The sequence below is a fragment of the Entelurus aequoreus genome, linkage group LG15 (assembly GCF_033978785.1).
Source record: "Entelurus aequoreus isolate RoL-2023_Sb linkage group LG15, RoL_Eaeq_v1.1, whole genome shotgun sequence".
Classification (NCBI taxonomy): domain Eukaryota; kingdom Metazoa; phylum Chordata; class Actinopteri; order Syngnathiformes; family Syngnathidae; genus Entelurus; species Entelurus aequoreus.
In genome coordinates, this window is record NC_084745.1 from 16,058,527 (window position 1) to 16,078,607 (window position 20,081).

At 40.0% G+C, this 20,081-nt stretch overlaps 1 long non-coding RNA gene across 1 annotated transcript in view; it reads right to left on the reverse strand.

Moving 5' to 3' along the window:
- Positions 1–18,609, reverse strand: part of LOC133630397 (uncharacterized) — a 91,545-nt gene extending 72,936 nt beyond the window's left edge. Inside the window, exon 1 of the long non-coding RNA XR_009821243.1 lies at positions 18,561–18,609. This is a non-coding gene — a long non-coding RNA (uncharacterized LOC133630397). The remainder of the gene's footprint in view (positions 1–18,560) is intronic.
- Positions 18,610–20,081: the final 1,472 nt, after the last annotated feature.

Here is a 20,081-nt window from a genome sequence, read left to right on the forward strand (position 1 = left end):
ATTAAAATTGCAAAAATCCTATTAAACGTGAAAAAGTAAAGAAATTAAATATTCAAACTCACGTTTTGCTCTCTTTTGGGAGTTAAAAAAGTGAGTACCGATGATTTCTCTGCTGGCCGGGTATGGCCTCGGTGCCACTTCCTGCTTTTCGCAAATGAAAACTTGTGATTGGATACTCACTTGGGAGTGACAAGTGAAAATCCAATCACAGTCATATTTAACGTAAGGCTACCTAGATGGGCTACTGTCAACAACTCGCCATCTGATTGGCTATCGCAACTGTCTATCAACCGGCAGAATTCATACAGCGCTGGCAACAAGCTAGCTGAATTCTGATTGGACAAAAGCTCTAATGTAAAAACAAGCAACACTGGAGTCTATTAAGGCATGAAGAGAGTGAGATGAATACTTTCCAGAAAGTAGATTAAAATGAACTTTTATTCATTTATGATCATGATTTATGTTAGGCCAGCATAGAATGCCTAGCCCTGATGGCCCACCACTGGTGGAAACAAACTTAGTTACATTACTTGTATTTGCCTATTTGTGTTTTGCAATGTAAATGGCATATGAAATGTGCACCAAACTGAAGCGCGTCGTGCTTACTCACAATACAATGCGTACAGAACCGTATTTTAAAGCGGCTGCTAAAAGACTGGTTCCCATTACCTGGGCTGACATGTTTGAAGATGGCCAACATTCCATCCATTAGAAAGCCATGAAGTAGCACAGACATGTCCCATAAAGACTAAATTAGAATCTACATCAAACTCCAGAAATTTTAATTCCACGCCGATTGAATCGAGGTTTTAATTTATTTTAAAGCAACTCTCTTCCTCGAGAGTTGTTTCACACTGTCACAAAATACGTGTTATAATTTGCATCTCGCCGACGTGTTGCTGGTGGGGAATCATTTCACGTTAATTACCTGGAAGATGTGAAAAGGAGCCAGAGGGAATTCCCTTTCTTAGACTCAGTCAATGATAAAAAGGAATGCGAGGAAGTCCGCATAAGTTTCACCAAAGTTAGCTTCTGCACAAAAGCTCAAAAAGGTCACCAATTTTTCAGAAGGGACTTTTTAATTATGCTTTAACAGTAATATTATTACTCTAACCTGATCTATTTGTTTAGTGGGTTTTGGACGTTGTGACTAAAAGGCAGGCTTGGCGCCACATTTTTAAATAAAATCCTGTAGCTAAAATCATAACACCGGTAAAAAAATCCTAATATTTGCTTTAATTATACAATAAATATCAAATTTTTAAACCAGCAAATTGAGTGTTTATATTAAAGGGGACCTAAAACATGTCTTTCCTGCATGCATTGGATAAGCTTTGGCGTAAATTTTGCTCCACAGTCACTTTTTAACAAATTTTTTGAGGCGCTCCCCCATTGCAAATGAAACCACACTCCAACCTCTCCAAAAGTATTCTAATTTATATTTAAAAAATAAACATATATCTTGAAACTTTTTTTCCCCACACAGAGTTAATAAGCAATGCATAGATTCACCCGGTCACAACATTAGGAACACCGGCACATTCTCCGATTGATTCAGAGTGCATTAAATAAAAAAATAAAAATACATTTCTGCCACTGCATGTCACACCTTAGTGCTATGATGCATGCCAAAATAAAATTACAATAAAATGTTTTCTTGCCTTTTTTGGGGTTTCCACTAACGTAACTGCAACCACCTTGCACATGACAATGGACTGCAAAACCCTGCTAAGAGACGGCATCCAAACCTGCATGCAATCTCACAGTAAATGCATTAACCTTATGGTTTGAAGATTTGGCATTGTTTAAATTTTTTTTTTTTTTTTTAAAAAGCCACAAACGAGCGTGTTTCCGTGTTTTTCTCGCCATCTCCGGGTATACGTTGAATGTTGACAAACTTCTCGATTTACAGCCGCAACCTTCGACTATCCAAGTGAGAGTTAGAACTGGGCCGATAACAAATTTTGCTGGGCGATATATTGACCTACAAATTATTGCAGCTAAACCATATTATTACCATAATTTTTTTTGAAACCAAATTAACCACCGATGTTATGATAATACATAATAATGTGAGTATACCCTTTAAAAATGCAATAAACTTGTATTTCTCAAATCATTTAACATTATAATTGTAATATAAACTTATAAATACCAAAATATATACACACACACACACACATATACACATTCATACACACACACACACATACATACATATTTTAGGGTTGTACGGTATACTGGTGTTAGTATAGTGCCGCGATACTAATGAATAATTTTCGGTACGATACCGTCTCTGAAACATATCGGTCCCCCACGCCCGTGTCGAAGTCACGTCGTGTCATTGCTGGTTTACGAGCAGACGAGCATGTTCGGCGGCACACAATCACAGAATACTTACAAGCAGACACAGTGTGTAGACAGAAAAGGGAGAACAGATGCATTTTGGCTTAAAAACTAAAGATAAAGGTGAAGTTATAACACTGAAACGCCCTCAGGAAAAGGTGCTTTAAGACATGGCTAGCTAGCTAGCGGCTAACGTCCATCCGCCGTCTGCAGTGTTTTAGCTACTTCTAAATCACTAATCCTCGCCTCCATGGCGACGAATAAATGAAGTTTCTTACAAGTATCATCCCTGCAGGACGAGGAATAGCTAAACATGCTTCACTACACACCGTAGCTCACCAGCGTCAAAATGTAAACAAACGCCATTGGTGGATCTACACCTAACATCCACCGTAATGATATCAAGTAGAAGCACGTATCTATACTACTAAGATTACGTCGATATGTTCTGCCATCACAACATCATCTTTCGTTTTTTATAAATGTATATGATGTTTATAGAGTCAGGAAATATGTCCCTGGACACATGAGGAATATGACCAATGTATGATCCTGTAACTACTTGGTATCGGATTGATACCTAAATGTGTGGTATCATCCGAAACTAATGTAAAGTATCAAACAGGAGAAAAATAAGTGATTATTACATTTTAACAGAAGTGTAGACAGAACATGTTAAAAGAGAAAGTAAGCAGATAATAACAGTAAATGAACAAGTAGACAGTGTTGGGTTAGTTACTGAAAACCAGTAAATTGTTACAGTTACTACTTACTTTATTTCAAAAGTAACTCAGTTACTAACTCATTTACCAAAAAGTAATGCGTTACTGTGAAAAGTAACTATTTAGTTCCTTTTTTTTTTTTTTAAGGCTCCCATTAATGCCCTTTTAGCCTTCATTTCAGTACTGTTATTGCACTGGAGAATAATACATTCTGTTGATCAACTTGACATGCATTTGCATCACTGAACTCTGCTAAGCAACGTGGTCTACATACAACACACAAAGACAAAGATATGTTTAAAAAGGGCCAATTTATTTCAGGCCAGAACAAATTGACAAAACTATTTTAAATAGCTGCAACATAGCATACATACGTAACACACAGCATAATAACATGTCACAACATAGCTGTAAACCTGGCTTCACCCAAAGAAGGCCCACATGACATGATTATATGTCATGTCACTAGATAGATAGATAGTACTTTATTGATTCCTTCAGGAGAGTTCCCTCAGGAAAATTAAAATTCCAGCAGCAGTGTACAGAATTGAGATCAAATTTAAAAAGTAAAAAGTAAATAATGGGGGTATAAATGGAAAATAGAAAAATATTACAATAGAATAAAAATAAAAAGCAACAATGAGAATAAAAATATAACAGTAAAATAAGAATATAACAAGAGAAACTAGACAGTAGTGACCATGTTATGAAAACGTATTGCACTGTTATTGTTTTGCATCCCCTGTCATCCTAGTATCCCCCCCTCCCTCCCAGAGAGGAGTTGTACAGTCTAATGGCGTGTGGGACAAAGGAGTTTTTTAGTCTATTAGTCCTGCACTTGGGATGAAGCAGTCTAGCACTGAACAGGCTCCTCTGGCTACTGATAACGGTATGCAGAGGGTGACTGGCATCATCCAGGATGCTCACTAGTTTTTCCACAGTCCTCTTCTCTGCCACCGTCACCAGTGAGTTCAGTTTTATTCCGATCGTAGAACCGGCCCGCCTGATCAGTTTCTCCAGTCTGGAGCTGTCCTTCTTAGATGTACTGCCCCCCCCAGCACACTACGATGTAGTACAGAACACTGGCAACCACAGACTGGTAGTACATCCACAAGAGTTTTTTACAGACGTTGAAGGAGTGCAGCCTCCTCAGGAAGTACAGCCTGCTCTGTCCTTTCCCGTACAAGTGGTCCGTGTTAACAGTCCAGTCCAGCTTATTGTCCACCCACACCCGAGGTACTTGAATGAGTCCACTGTCTGTACCTCGACTCCCTCGATCACAATAGGTTGTGACCTTGGACTCGACCTCCCAAAGTCAATGACCAGCTCCTTGGTCTTTGACGGATTGAGCTGCAAGAGGTTCCTGTGGCACCAGACAACAAAGTCCCTCACCAGCCTCCGAAACTCCTCCTCTCTGCCGTCCCTGATGCACCCTAACCAGGCGTTTTTTCTCTCAAGGAATTCGGAAATAAAATCATGTCTTTAGGAGATCAACACTGTACTGAAGCCCAGAAAACTCTACGCATTTCCCCAGTTTTAGTTTAGAGATAAGGAAAGATGGCCTGGCCCACTAGCATCCCTCTTTATGTTTGTGAACTTTATAGTCTATACATTTAGAGTGATGTGATAATCAAACACTCTAGAAGTCTAGAATGAAAGAGTATATACGAGAATTGACAGAGTGCGTGTACCTTCAGTGCTGAATGATGAGCAGAGGCACAGTTTGGAGCGTCTTCTTGAGCTCGCTTTCCATTTTTATGTACTCACTGTCCACTCTGTCCAGGTACGTGGAAAATGTTTCCGTGCCATTTGCCGTTTGATGCCCGATGTCATGCTAGTTAGCTGCCTGAAAGCGGGTGACCCCACTGTAGAAATAGCCTGCATGTCTTCTAGCACATACACTGCAATGGCTCTATCAATATTGTCCTGGCTAGCAGTCCCTCCGTTAAAATCCTTAGGTGGTGTTTGAGGTGGAGGTGAAATGGAATCGGAGTCTGTATCTCTCTTTACTAGCTTCGTCGAAGCATGTTGCTTTTGTAGCTGTTTCAGCAGATTTGAATTGCTGTTTTGGGCAGTAGATAGGATCTTTGATCCAAAACACAACTTACATTTAACTAAAATGTTATTTTCTTTGTGCTCGACAAAAATAAAATGTAGCGAGAATATCTCCATGTTAAGAAACTCGACTACGGCTCCGCCATGATGTCTTGTTAGTAAACACAGACACGCCACGCCACCCGCCCCCCCCCCCCCCCCCCCCCCCACACACACACACAGCATGCCTCTCTCTTCTACGGCTTGTGAGACAGGAAGAATCAGAAGGACGACACTGCAACTCTCCAATAAAACACACTCAGATCTTCTCAGTTTCTAGCCGATACTACATAACAAATTACGTGAAATAACGCAGTAACGCATCATGTAGTAATGGTAACTGAGTTACTGAATATAAAAAATAACGCGTTAGACTACTAGTTAACGCCGAAAATAACGGCGTTACAGTAACCCGTTACTTTGTAACGCGTTAGTCCCAACACTGCAAGTAGATTAATAATTATGTTTCTACCACTTGTCCTTAATAATGTTGACAAAATAATAGAATGATAAATGACACAATATGTTACTGCATATGTCAGCAGACTAATTAGGAGCCTTTGTTTGTTTACTTACTACTAAAAGACAAGTTGTCTTGTATGTTCACTATTTTATTTAAGGACTTAACAGCAATACGAAACATATGTTTAATGACCCTAAGATTTTTTGTTAAAATAAAGCCAATAATGCAATTTTTTACTTAAAAAAAATCACAACCAAAAGCAATAACATAGGGTCTGTCTTTATTAAGGAGGGAGTGGAGGACACTCAAACATACACAACCAAAACAATAAATACAATGGATAAATAAAGTTATAGTAAGCAAAATAAATCACAATAATCATTATTATTGTGGTATTGTTAAATATGCTCAAAAAGTAATTATACACACTCTGAAATATTTTAACCAATGTCTATTTTTTTTAATAATTAAAATAAATAGCCACACAATATACTTTCTTGGCAAACAATACATTAAATATTGTTCTGTCTTCATAACAGCCATATTATTTGTATCTGTGTGTTCAAATATGTTCATCTGCTTCCATTTTAATTTGAAAACCTTTCAGAATGTAATACATCTAAATTGGGTGATCGGTTGTTTCACGACCGGTTCATGTGACGTCACACGAGTTCACTTCCTGTCGAACGGAGTCCGTGTCCGTCTGTTTCAACTTGACACTGTGGAGTTGATATCGATCATTGATTGATTGATTGAGACTTTTATTAGTAGGTTGCACAGTGAAGTACATATTTCGTACAATTGACCACTAAATGGTAACACCCGAATAAGTTTTTCAACTTGTTTAAGTCGGGGTCCACTTAAATTGATTCATGATACAGATATATACTATCATATATACTATCATCATAATACAGTCATCACACAAGATAATCACATTGAATTATTTACAATCAGGGGTGTGGAGGGGTAGGATATGGACAGCAAGTAGTGGACATAGAGAGAGAGAGAGAGAGAGAGAGAGAGAGAGAGAGAGAGATCAGAAGGCATAAGAAAAAGTATCTGCATTTGATTGTTTACATTTGATTATTAGCAATCCGGGGAGGGTGTTAGTTTAGGGTTGTAGCTGCCTGGAGGTGAACTTTTATTGCGGTTTTGAAGGAGGATAGAGATGCCCTTTCTTTTATACCTGTTGGGAGCGCATTCCACATTGATGTGGCATAGAAAGAGAATGAGTTAAGACCTTTGTTAGTTCGGAATCTGGGTTTAACGTGGTTAGTGGAGCTCCCCCTGGTGTTGTGGTTATGGCGGTCATTTACGTTAAGGAAGTAGTTTGACATGTACTTCGGTATCAGGGAGGTGTAGCGGATTTTATAGACTAGGCTCAGTGCAAGTTGTTTAACTCTGTCTTCCACCTTGAGCCAGCCCACTTTAGAGAAGTGGGTAGGAATGAGGTGTGATCTGGAGTGGAGGTCTAGAAGTAACCTGACTAGCTTGTTCTGAGATGTTTGGAGTTTAGATTTGAGGGTTTTGGAGGTGCTAGGGTACCAGGAGGTGCATGCGTAATCGAAAAAGGGTTGAACGAGAGTTCCCGCCAGAATCCTCAAGGTGCTTTTGTTGACCAGAGAGGAAATTCTGTAGAGAAATCTCGTTCGTTGGTTAATCTTTTTGATTACCTTGGTTGCCATGTTATCACAGGAAAGGTTAGCCTCTAGAATGGAACCTAGGTCGGTGACTTCATCTTTCCTGGTGATAACAATGTCACCTACTTTTATGGTGAAGTCATTGACTTTCTTAAGGTTGACGTGGGACCCAAACAAGATGGATTCTGTTTTACCCAAGTGTATGGATAGCTTGTTGTCAGCGAGCCAGGTGCAAGTTCTACAGAGCTCAGCACTGAGGATTTTCTCCACCTGTGACTTGTCCTTGCCGGATACCAGCAAGGCAGAGTCATCCGCAAACAAAAACAATTCACAGTCGCATGCCGATGACATGTCGTTTATGTATATTAGGAACAGTAAAGGTCCCAATATACTTCCTTGGGGGACTCCACAGCTCACCGAGAGGGGGGGGGGGACGGACACGGTGCCGTTCACCTCTACCACCTGCTCCCTCCCCTCCAAGTAAGATTGCATCCAGCTCCATGAGGTTTTGTTAAATCCGATTGCTCTGAGCTTATCCAACAGTATAGTGTGGTTAACTTTGTCGTCTTTGTGCAAAGACAGCACATATTTTATGTTTAATGTAAATACTGTGTCTTTAGTTGTTTAGACACAGTAATGGGTTTATACAAGTTTAGATAGGGGAATGCAGTTTCTCAATGGGGAAAGACAGTTTCTCTTGTTTTCATGTTAGTATTTAAGTTAGCTAGCAAGCTAACGCTAATCAGTTCACAACTTTATCAACGTGTTTTCAATTACGGTTTATAGATCATTTTAATTTAAAACGATAATACCAACAGTTTAACAGCGGTTATTACTACCGTTAATTTGTAGTACAATCACCCGCATATGGCTTACATATGGCGATTATTGACGCTGGCAAACTTACCGACTTCATTTTTATTTATCGTTCCGTCAATTTACAAATCGAATATCGGCTCGGGCTTAGTGAGAGGCATGATTTAAAATTTAGAATTGACTTTCACCAGCTTGCTGGCTCAATATGTCTTTGCAGCAGCATCAACTCGTTAGCTTTCTTCAGAAGAAAAAATGTATCTGCGTCGGCGCCTGTAACAACTATATTGCTAATACTTGGTTAACAGTCAGATTACAAGACGTAAATAGAGTATTGTTGGTGGTTTTTCGATGTTTTTTTAGAGAGCTTTATGGGCGGAATAGCGTATTCATTAGCTGCATTGTTAGTTTATTTATGTTAAAAATGTATTAAAAAACCCATATGTGTTCTTGTCTTAGATAGGGATTGTAAATGATTGGCATACAAAAGTGCAGTTCACCAAAACAGCATTTTCAACTCTTTCCCAAGGCTTCGCTACACATCATAAAAAAACAACAACTGACCATGTCTTCAGGCTTTCGAGAGTTTGTTTGCCGACATCAAAACAATTCCATCATATTCTAGTGCAGCGTAAACAAACCACTTATGTATAGCTGGTCATCATGCACGTCGCCATCACAAGCTGGAATGACAAACAACAAATGAGCGTTTGTCAGAATCATCAAATATTTACGAGCTTGGCAGAAAAGCTGGCGCCCGTCGCAGACAAACCCCCCCCCCCTCGGTTTAGTAACATCCATCATTCTTTGTTTGGATGAAAACATATGCTTTATGTATTTGTTGTTTTCCGATGTGTCTCTCTGGCAAGAATTCCTTCACATGTTAATACACTGTGGAATCTAATCAAAGAGACACCCAACTAAAAAAAAAAAAAACCCAGCATGATGCAACCGGCTAGCAATGGCAGCCAAACTTTATTATGTTTGCCTGTCGACGGATTAAGACGCCAACAACAATCCTCCCGTGACCTTCACCCCACTAACAAAGGTCACCGTCGTACTAATGAGTGCTGCAGACTGCAACGTAGAACAATCAGTATGAGTCCATGCACTAAATTAGTCCAATTTCTCAAATAGTTTGGCCTCCCATAAACCATGGAAACACCTTAATCCAATTGTGTTCGGTTTTTGAAAAGCCTGACTAACACCTGGATTATGCGATTAGAAACCAGATCTCTCTAGAAGGTGTGTGACGTGTAAACATGTAAAAATTGGCTTGTTCTCGGTGGCTAGCAATGCAGCTAATGGGAGCAATCAATGCAACCTCTAAACCACTTTAAAAATGGATTAAAAAAACGTCAAAAATACTTAATTCACGTTCCGTAGCCTGTATCATAACCAAGCTGTAGCAACATTGTTATTGTAAGAGCGAACACTGAGGAACTCGTTTTCTAGCGTGGTAACACATCAGCATGCTTCGATATTAGCCGTAAAAGCTAACTACGGAAAGAGATGAGCTTGCTTCCATGTCAGCACGAAACACGCTTAAGTTTATGCGATAGGACACCAATCTGTACTGACTGAAAAACACGAACAATCAGATTACAGTATCTGTAAAGTATTAGTTCATGTTTTGTTTGTACACAGCTAGCCAGACAGCGTATGTACTGTTTTTGTAATAACAGGCAGGTAAGAGCTGTGTGTACCATGATCAATATTAAAATGAGTCACTAGATGGACAGTTGTGCGTTTGGTCCAGCTGGCCAGGGACATATTTTCCAGTTTATTTGGGTAAGCAATCCATTTATGTCAAAATAATATGGATCCAAGTCAGTCACTTTCGTCTCATTCTCTCAGCTTCTGTCTGCTCACTCTTCCTTTGTGCTGGATTCTATAAGCATCCTCGGTATATTCAGCTTCAAAAAGATACATTTGTGAATCCTCATGTCCAAAAAATAGTCACTTCATTTTCATTTTTTTTCATTTCATTTATTTCAGGCAATGACATAAATAAAAATTTTAAAAAAAAGTACAAAGTTGACAACACGTAATAATATAAATTAATATAGTGCATAAGGTAATGTATAGTATGTAATGCATGATTGTCCAGTTTTGCCTGAAAGGGAGTGGGAAGAGGATAACTTATTTAATCCCACCCCCAGTTCTCCAGTCAGTGATTATTCACATGAGTTTCACTCTTACTTTGTTCAAGGATTATAATACAGATGTTGTATCATAATGGCATTACCACAGGTAACAATAAGTATTACACTGTAACAATAATTTGTATCAACAATGTAGGAACTGTGTTGTCTGTTATCAATTCTGCCATGATTATAACACACAGTAGACTCCCATTAGTCGCATCTTCCAAGCATTTGTTACCATCTTTAAAATCCTCCAAAAAAAATAAAGACATGCATGTTCTTATCTCTCAATGATTGTGAATGATAAACACAATTCAAAAAACATTTCAGTTCCCCTTTAAAGGCCTACTGAAATGAAATGTTTTTATTCAAACGGGGATAGCAGATCCATTCTATGTGTCATACTTGATCATTTCGCGATATTGCCATATTTTTGCTGAAAGGATTTAGTAGAGAACATCGACGATAAAGTTCGCAACTTTTGGTCACTGATAAAAAAAAGCCTTGCCTGTACCGGAAGTAGCGTGACGTCACAGGTTGAAAGGCTCCTCACATTTTCCCATTGTTTACACCAACAGCGGGAGCGATTCGGACCGAGAAAACGACGATTACCCCATTAATTTGAGCCAGGATGAAAGATTTGTGGATGAGGAACGTGAGAGTGAAGGACTAGAGTGCAGTGCAGGACGCATCTTTTTTGGCTCTGACCGTAACTTAGGTACAAGGGCTCATTGGATTCCACACTCTCTCCTTTTTCTATTGTGGATCACGGATTTGTATTTTACACCACCTCGTATACTATATCCTCTTGCAAATGAGAGTCGAGAACGCGAAATGGACATTCACAGTGACTTTTATCTCCACGACAATACATCGGCAACGCCTTTTAGCTACGGAGCTAACGTGATAGCATCGGGCTTAACTGCAGATAGAAACAAAAGAAATAAACCCAGAAAATCAACAATACTATTACACCATGGACATGTAACTACACGGTTAATGCTTTCCAGCCTGGCAAAGCTTAACAATGCTGTTGCTAACTACGCCTTTGAAGCTAACTTAGCAACGGGACCTCACAGAGCTATGCTAAAAACATTAGCTATCCACCTACGCCAGCCAGCCCTTATCTGCTCGTCAACACCCGTGCTCACCTGTGTTACAGCGATCGACGAAGCGACGAAGGACTTCACCCGATCAAAGATGCGGTCGGCGGCTAGGGTCGGATAGCGTGTCTGCTATCCAAGTCAAAGTCCTCCTGGTTGTGTTGCTGCAGCCAGCCGCTAATACACCAATCCCACCTAAAGCTTTCAGTCTTCATTGTTCATTAAACAAATTGCAAAAGATTCACCAACACAGATGTCCAGAATACTGTGGAATTTTGAGATGAAAACAGAGCTTTTTGTATTGGATTCAATGGTGTCCAAATACTTCCGTTTTAACGATTGACATCACACGCATACGTCATCATACATAGACGTTTTCAACATGAAGTTGAAAGGAAATTGCACTTTATAAGTTAACCCGGCCGTATTGGCATGTGTTGCAATGTTAAGATTTCATCATTGATATATAAACTATCAGACTGCGTGGTCGGTAGTAGTGGGTTTCAGTAGGCCTTTAAGAAGGTAGCTGAGGAAATGTAAAATGCCAACTTCATTTAGACGAAATACGAATGAGATGGACAATAATGGAGAAGGTATATTAAAAGGTGAATAATAAAGCGTACACCAACCTCTTCACGCTGCATTTGTGCACTCCAAACTGATTAGCAATCACTCTGTATTCTGCACAACTGGCAAGATAGTCCAGAACAATAGCAACCGTCTTCTGGAACAGTATCAGTCGGGGCTTTTCCTTTGGAATTAAAACTCTTTTAATCAATCCACAGAGAGTGAACTTCATTCATAAGACATTCAAAAGTTTTGTTTCCATGATTCTGCGTCCGAAAGTTATTTCGAAAAACAACTCTATGCTGACGGTTTTTCTTTGTTTTGTACCTGCATCTGCCCCGACACATTCTGGGTAGTAGCGTCATTTTTGTAGCGCAATCCAAGATCATGTCTTGATGCTGTCTGCTATTTTTAACATCAACATAGCCATTAGAGCAGTGGTTCTTAACCTTGTTGGAGGTACCGAACCCTTCTTTAGTGAAAAATATATATTTTTTTTCTTTCAAATCCAATACAAATGTATGTTTTACGGGTGCAGAAAATGAACCGTGCATGAACATCACCTTGTTCAAAGAACAAAACCAAGACATAGCATGAACTCAGAACAAATGACACACCTGCAAATCAGTGTTACTTCTGCTGTTGCCTTTGAGAGACCAGTTTAGATATGCGTGGGTTCACCTTGGCAAGTGCCACTCTCATGTCATTTTCACAACAAGGTCTGTTCCTTTTCTTCGTTTTTATATCCAGCACCCTCGAAAAGGATTGCTCGCAAAGACTGGGAGTATCCATAATTCGCCGATAGGGAGAAGTTTTTATTTACACAATGAGTCGGGTGTGTCTTGACCTCCGCGGCGGAGGCTCCGCCGAACCCCTGAGGCCGACTCACCGAACCCCTAGGGTTTGATCGAACCCAGGTTAAAAACCACTGCATTAGAGACTTAATAATTGTAATCTGTGCAAATATCACTCAAAACAAGTTGTAAAGATCCGCACACGGCTAGGTGTGACGTCATAGGTCAACCGGAAAAGCAACACATTTATCTCCGCTAAAAGGAGAGGCACACGGCGTATGACCAATAATCGCATTAAAAAGTGTGCATGGACAAAATACAAAGAAACAAACTATTTGAGAAATCAGACTAATTTAGTGCATGGAAACGTATAGTGCATGAAGCTGCTGATGTCAAAGTGCAGTGAGAAATGTAATCTCAATGGGCTGTTGCGTGTATGTGTAGATGTTCAGCAAACTGAGCTGTCAGGTGTGTTCCATCAACTGATTGGATCAAAGTCACCATCATGCATGGACTTGAAGCAGCTCAGAAGCAGAGTCTGAGGGACCCGTTTTCATTTTTTATTAAAAGAAAAATTATACAATTAATTAATTTTTCAAGCTGAGACTCACTGACTTTGGCTCATTTTCTTTGAAGAACATATATCAGAATACATATGCATTGACCACACACCATACACCCCCCTCTACACATTTCTATTACATATAAGATGTCTGGGTCCACTGGACCCGGGGCTACTAGAAGTGTGAAAATTGATGTTCTGTGTACCACACACACACAGCAGGCCTAGACAGGAGGAGGACAGAGTGTAGGTACACAGAACATCAGAGGGTCAAATGTGCGAGAAAATGAGAGCAGACAGTGTTGACAAACACACCCTTGTGTGGGAACCGCAGGTGCAGAAACACAAAAGAAGAATTCCTGTGGGATGCAGAAACTGGCAGAGAAATTTTCCGTGCAACGTTCATATTGTTGTTACTCAGCCAGCGTTTGCATTTTGTGGCTTTTAATGCCTCACAATCAAACACTTTTATGTTAAAATACTGAACAGATGTTTATTGGGATAAGGTAAACGCTGGCTGAGTAACAACATGAACATTACACAAGGGTTAAAGTGCAACTAGTAGGAACTGTTCCTTGTACAGTACAGTGGTTGAAACTGGTTGTGCGATATGGACAATATACAATATAAAAATTTAACCATTCAGTTTTCACCTTGAACATGTTAGTATCAGCATTGGTACGACCGATACTGCAAATACCCTAACTATTTGGTATTGGATCAATACCCAAATTGGCCCACTGGTGATTAGACTGTTAACAATTGAAACAATAACATCTGTGTTCAGTTTCTTACATTCATGTTTTGGTACAGTATTTTACCTTGTCACATTTCGACTGTCATCTGCAGTCTATCAACTGCACCAACCAAAATAGACCTGTCAAATCTATCTGCTTGGCCACGCCCCCTGCCGTTTGATGGTCATGGGGTAGAGAGTCTCCGGTGTGATAGAGTAAAATGCTCCCTCATCTTGATTGATGGTGACCTTGGCCCGCTTCCTTATTTTTATCGCCTCCTTAATCTATCGTTTGTGTTTGTTCTTTTCAGTCCAGATGATTTTGACATCGTTCCAGTCCAAGGTTCATTCATCTTTTTCGCAATGATCCGACACGGCTGATTTTGAGGTTTTTGGACGAGTCGTCACCTCATCGCAGGGCCAACACAAACAACATTCAACACACTAGGGCCAATTTCCTATTTGAAAAAAACATGAGAAAAAGACTAACTTCAATTCCGGACTATCAGCCGCTATTTTTTTTTTCCTACGCTTTGTATGGTGCGGTTTATAAAACGGTGTGGCTAATTTGTGGATTTGTCTTAGCTGATGGCCGTGAAAATAGTTTTTCAAAAAAACAAGCAAAGACACTGAAAGTATGTTTTATTGTTTGTGTTATGGCGCCATCTTTTGGACGAGCTCACTCACTGGATGTGTTGCAGGTTAAAAATGTACTTCCTCTTTTAATGCCTTGAACCGGAAGTAAACCCTCCGTAGCGTTTTTGCTCGAAAGGATTCTTCATTCATCACTCCAAGCAATGCTTGTAAGTTTTACAATATTTAGCATTAGCTAATATGTTAACAAGTTTACGAGTGTCTGTGTTAGTATTATTAACTTACAATGGCATTGTTTTAGTATTGTTTCAGAATCACTAATTCCTCAGTAAATTCACCAAAACGTCACCGTGGAGTTATGGAGTCTGTTTAGCTGATTGGAGAGCTAGCTTCCACAGCTAATGGGTCCATGACGATGACTTCTGTTTTGTTTGATCACTCGTTTTACTACCGTGTTACAGACATCGTTTGGAAACTATTACCGTATGTATTTAAACATTTACAGAATCTTTGTGTAAATAACTGATTTCACAACATATATATACGTATATACAGTGCGGCTAATAAACGGAAAAATATATTTTTCCAAAAAATGTAGCTGTTGCGGCTTATATATACACACTTTATAGTCTGGACAATATGGTGTAAGTAAGCAAACAAAGGCTCCTAATTTAGCGGCTGACATATGCAGTAACATATTGTGTCATTTGTCATTCTATTATTTTGTCAACAATTTGAGGGACAAACTGTAATAATGGATTGTTAATGTACTTGTTCATTTACTGTTAATATCTGCTTACTTTCTGTTTTAACGTGTTCTATCTACACTTCTGTTCAAATGTAATGATCACTTATTCTTCTGTTGTTTGATACTTGACATTCATTTTGGATGATACCACAAATTTGGGTATCGATCCGTTACCAAGTAGTTACAGGATCATACATTGGTCATATTCAAAGTCCTCATGTGTCCAGGGACATATTTCCTGAGTTTATAAACATAACATAAAAAATAGAAAAACACAAAAGAAGATTTTGTGATGCTGAAAAATATATATACAGTATGTAATCATAGTACCGTATTTTTCGGACTATAAGTCCGTTTTTTTTCATAGTTTGGCCGGGGGTGCGACTTATACTCAGGAGCGACTTGTGTGTGAAATTAACACATTACCGTAAAATATCAAATAATATTATTTAGCTCATTCACGTAAGAGACTAGATGTATAAGATTTCATGGGATTTAGCGATTAGGAGTGACAGATTGTTTGGTAAACGTATAGCATGTTCTATATGTTATAGTTATTTGAATGACTCTTACCATAATATGTTACGTTAACATACCAGGCACGTTCTCAGTTGGTTATTTATGCGTCATAACGTACACTTATTCAGCCTTTATTTATTTTAAATTGCCTTTCAAAAATCTATTCTTGGTGTTGGGTTTTATCAAATAAATGTCCCCCAAAAATGTTTTTTTCCTTCTTTATTATGCATTTTCGGCATAGTCCAAAAAATACGGTACTCCTGATTGTGCGCTGCCGAACATGCTTGTCTGCATGACATGACCTGGGTGATTGGCACTTTTTACAGGCGGTATACAAACCCCGTTTCCGTATGAGTTGGGAAAGTGTGTTAGATGTAAATATAAACGGAATACAATGGTTTACAAATCCTTTTCAACCCATATTCAGTTGAATATGCTACAAAGACAACATATTTGATGTTCAAACTCATAAACTTTATTTTTTTTTTGCAAATAATAATTAACTTAGAAATTCATGGCTGCAACACGTGCCAAAGTAGTTGGGAAAGGGCATGTTCACCACTGTGTTACATGGCCTTTCCTTTTAACAACACTCAGTAAACGTTTGGGAACTGAGGAGACACATTTTTTAAGCTTCTCAGGTGGAATTATTTCCCATTCTTGCTTGATGTACAGCTTAAGTTGGTCAACAGTCCGGGGGTCTCCGTTGTGGTATTTTAGGCTTCATAATGCGCCACACATTTTCAATGGGAGACAGGTCTGGACTACAGGCAGGCCAGTCTAGTACCCGCACTCTTTTACTATGAAGCCACGTTGATGTAACACGTGGCTTGGCATTGTCTTGCTGAAATAAGCAGGGGCGTCCTTGGTAACGTTGCTTGGATGGCAACATATGCTGCTCCAAAACCTGTATGTACCTTTCAGCATTAATGGCGCCTTCACAGATGTGTAAGTTACCCATGTCTTGGGCACTAATACACCCCCATACCATCACAGATGCTGGCTTTTCAACTTTGCGCCTATAACAATCCGGATGGTTCTTTTCCTCTTTGGTCCGGAGGACACGACGTCCACAGTTTCCAAAAACAATTTGAAATGTGGACTCGTCAGACCACAGAACACTTTTCCACTTTGTATCAGTCCATCTTAGATGAGCTCAGGCCCAGCGAAGCCGACGGCGTTTCTGGGTGTTGTTGATAAACGGTTTTCGCCTTGCATAGGAGAGTTTTAACTTGCACTTACAGATGTAGCGACCAACTGTAGTTACTGACAGTGGGTTTCTGAAGTGTTCCTGAGCCCATGTGGTGATATCCTTTACACACTGATGTTGCTTGTTGATGCAGTACAGCCTGAGGGATCGAAGGTCACGGGCTTAGCTGCTTACGTGCAGTGATTTCTCCAGATTCTCTGAACCCTTTGATGATATTACGACCGTAGATGGTGAAATCCCTAAATTCCTTGCAATAGCTGGTTGAGAAAGGTTTTTCTTAAACTGTTCAACAATTTGCTCACGCTTTTGTTGACAAAGTGGTGACCCTCACCCCGTCCTTGTTTGTGAATGACTGAGCATTTCATGGAATCTACTTTTATACCCAATCATGGCACCCACCTGTTCCCAATTTGCCTGTTCACCTGTGGGATGTTCCAAATAAGTGTCTGATGAGCATTCCTCAACTTTATCAGTATTTATTGCCACCTTTCCCAACTTCTTTGTCACGTGTTGCTGGCATCAAATTCTAAAGTTAATGATTATTTGCAAAAAAAAAAAAAAGTTTATCAGTTTGAACATCAAATATGTTGTCTTTGTAGCATATTCAACTGAATATGGGTTGAAAATGATTTGCAAATCATTGTATTCCGTTTATATTTACATCTAACACAATTTCCCAACTCATATGGAAACGGGGTTTGTAGTAACGAATATGATTCATTAGTATTGCGGTATTATACCAATACCGGTATGCCGTACAACCCTAGTCTCCTGATTGTCAATCAGGAGCAGGTGAGGGAAACCACATTACAGCCAGAGGGTAAAGCATTGGTCAAAGGAGGCAAAAGAGAAAGTGGAACGAAAATAAGAGGAAAAGGTCATGATAGGGTAACACCAATCATGACAAACAGCTTAATCATTGATGACCTTGAAGCAGCCAGAAGGCACACACACACATATATTAATAATCAGGAGACGGAACCAAGATGCACTTCAACACTGATCAACTTCCACACTCTGCGAGCAGAGAAGATGATTGCATGTTTGGGCGACACCACAGCAACTCTCACTGGTCTTCCCGCTTAACGCTAAGTTTTATCACCACAACTTTATAGACGATCATCATTTCTTCCCACTTCCGACGCTGAATTGATTTTTCTTTCTCTGCGTTGTTTATCTTGACGGAGAAGGGAACCGGCCACGGTGACAGCATGTCAATTTCCCAATCAATGTTTGGCTCGCCGCCACTGGCATTTGTATACCATTACCATAATGATGACTCCTTGACCTCCCCCCGCCCCCCTTTAAGAATAAAATAACTAATGAATTAAAGCGGCAGACAAATGACCAAAGACTGTTGTGTAATGAACTATAACACAGCCTACTCTCGTATGAAAACCACTAAAAGGTTGTGTTAAAGTGTGTAAAATGTTATAAAATGTCCAGAAAAGGCTTGTAGCAGCAGTTGTGCAAAAGCTTTTAAAAACGGAGATAATTACCTGTGTTCAATGAACAGACCGGTCTCCTATAGTCCCCGGCTGCACGGTCTATAGAAAAACAAGTATCTGTCAGGGTCTCTAATTAGCACCGGGTTAAAAAAACAAAAAAACAATAGCATTAACATCTGTTGTTATCTGCAACCTCCACACAAGCTGGAACTCATTGGCGTTAGACTGTTGTTTGCAATCAAGCCATCAATGAACGACCCTCTGGTCAGGGAAAGTTGTGGTTTCTCCGGCCACTTTCTCATGCACTCCAAATCATTAAAAGTACCGATATATGTGAAAAAATAAGTTGACTTTATATGCTTATTTGCGTTACATTGTATCCATTTGTGGAGGGGGGCGTGGCCCGCGGGCCTGCCGCGGAATGGGGTGTTGCCAGGACCGGCCTCAAAGACAGCGACAGGTGCGTAGATGGCCCAGGTGGGCCTTGTTATCGAATCACCTGTCGCCTTCATTAGCAGCAGCCGTGATGAGACGAGTAGTGGGAGTTGGAGGTGCTGCTGGGCAGACGCAGAAAGACTTGTTGCTGGGACGCAAAAGGCTCACACCTCGTGAGAACAAAATAAAACAGTGTTTTACCCTGAATTCGGGGACGGCGTGGCGAAGTTGGTAGAGTGGCCGTGCCAGCAATCAGAGGGTTGCTGGTTACTGGGGTTCAATCCCCACCTTCTACCATCCTAGTCATGTCCGTTGTGTCCTTGGGCAAGACACTTCACCCTTGCTCCTGATGGGTGCTGGTTAGCGCCTTGCATGGCAGCTCCCTCCATCAGTGTGTGAATGTGTGTGTGAATGGGTGAATGTGGAAATACTGTCAAAGCGCTTTGAGTACCTTGAAGGTAGAAAAGCGCTATACAAGTATAACCCATTTATCATTTATTTATTTATAATTCCTAGCAGTGTGCGGTGGCCTGAAGAACCCACTAGAGGGCAACCTCTACACCATTAAACCAGAGGTCCCCAACATTTTTAATGTCGTCATTATTTTTACGGACCGGCCTTTCACGTGTGGCAGAAATATACGACAAAAATAAGTGCATGAAAAATACTCCATAATGCTGAATCAGTGGGAGCTTTGGGCTTGTTTCTTTGCGATGGCAGCTTGATAGTTTATTAATACCGGGGGTCGTCAGCAAGAGCATGCGGCTCTTTAGCAGCGCCCTCGTGGCTCCCTGGAGCTTTTTCAAAAATGTAAAAAGATGGGGGGGGAAATATATTTGTTGTTTTAGTGTTTCTATAGGAGGACAAACATAACAAAACCTTCCTAATTGTTAGAAATCCCACTGTTTAATATGTTTATGCTTCACCAATGACAGTATTTGTCCTACTAATTTTGGCGGTCTTTGAACTCACCGTAGTTGGTTTACGTGTACAACTTTCTCCGTCGCTGCCACAAAAAGACGTGTTTAATGCCACTCCTTTGTCTCATTTTGTCCACCAAATGTTTTATGCTGTGCGTGAATGCACAGAGGTGAGCTTTGTTGATGTTATTGACTTGCGTGGAGTGCTAATAATCCA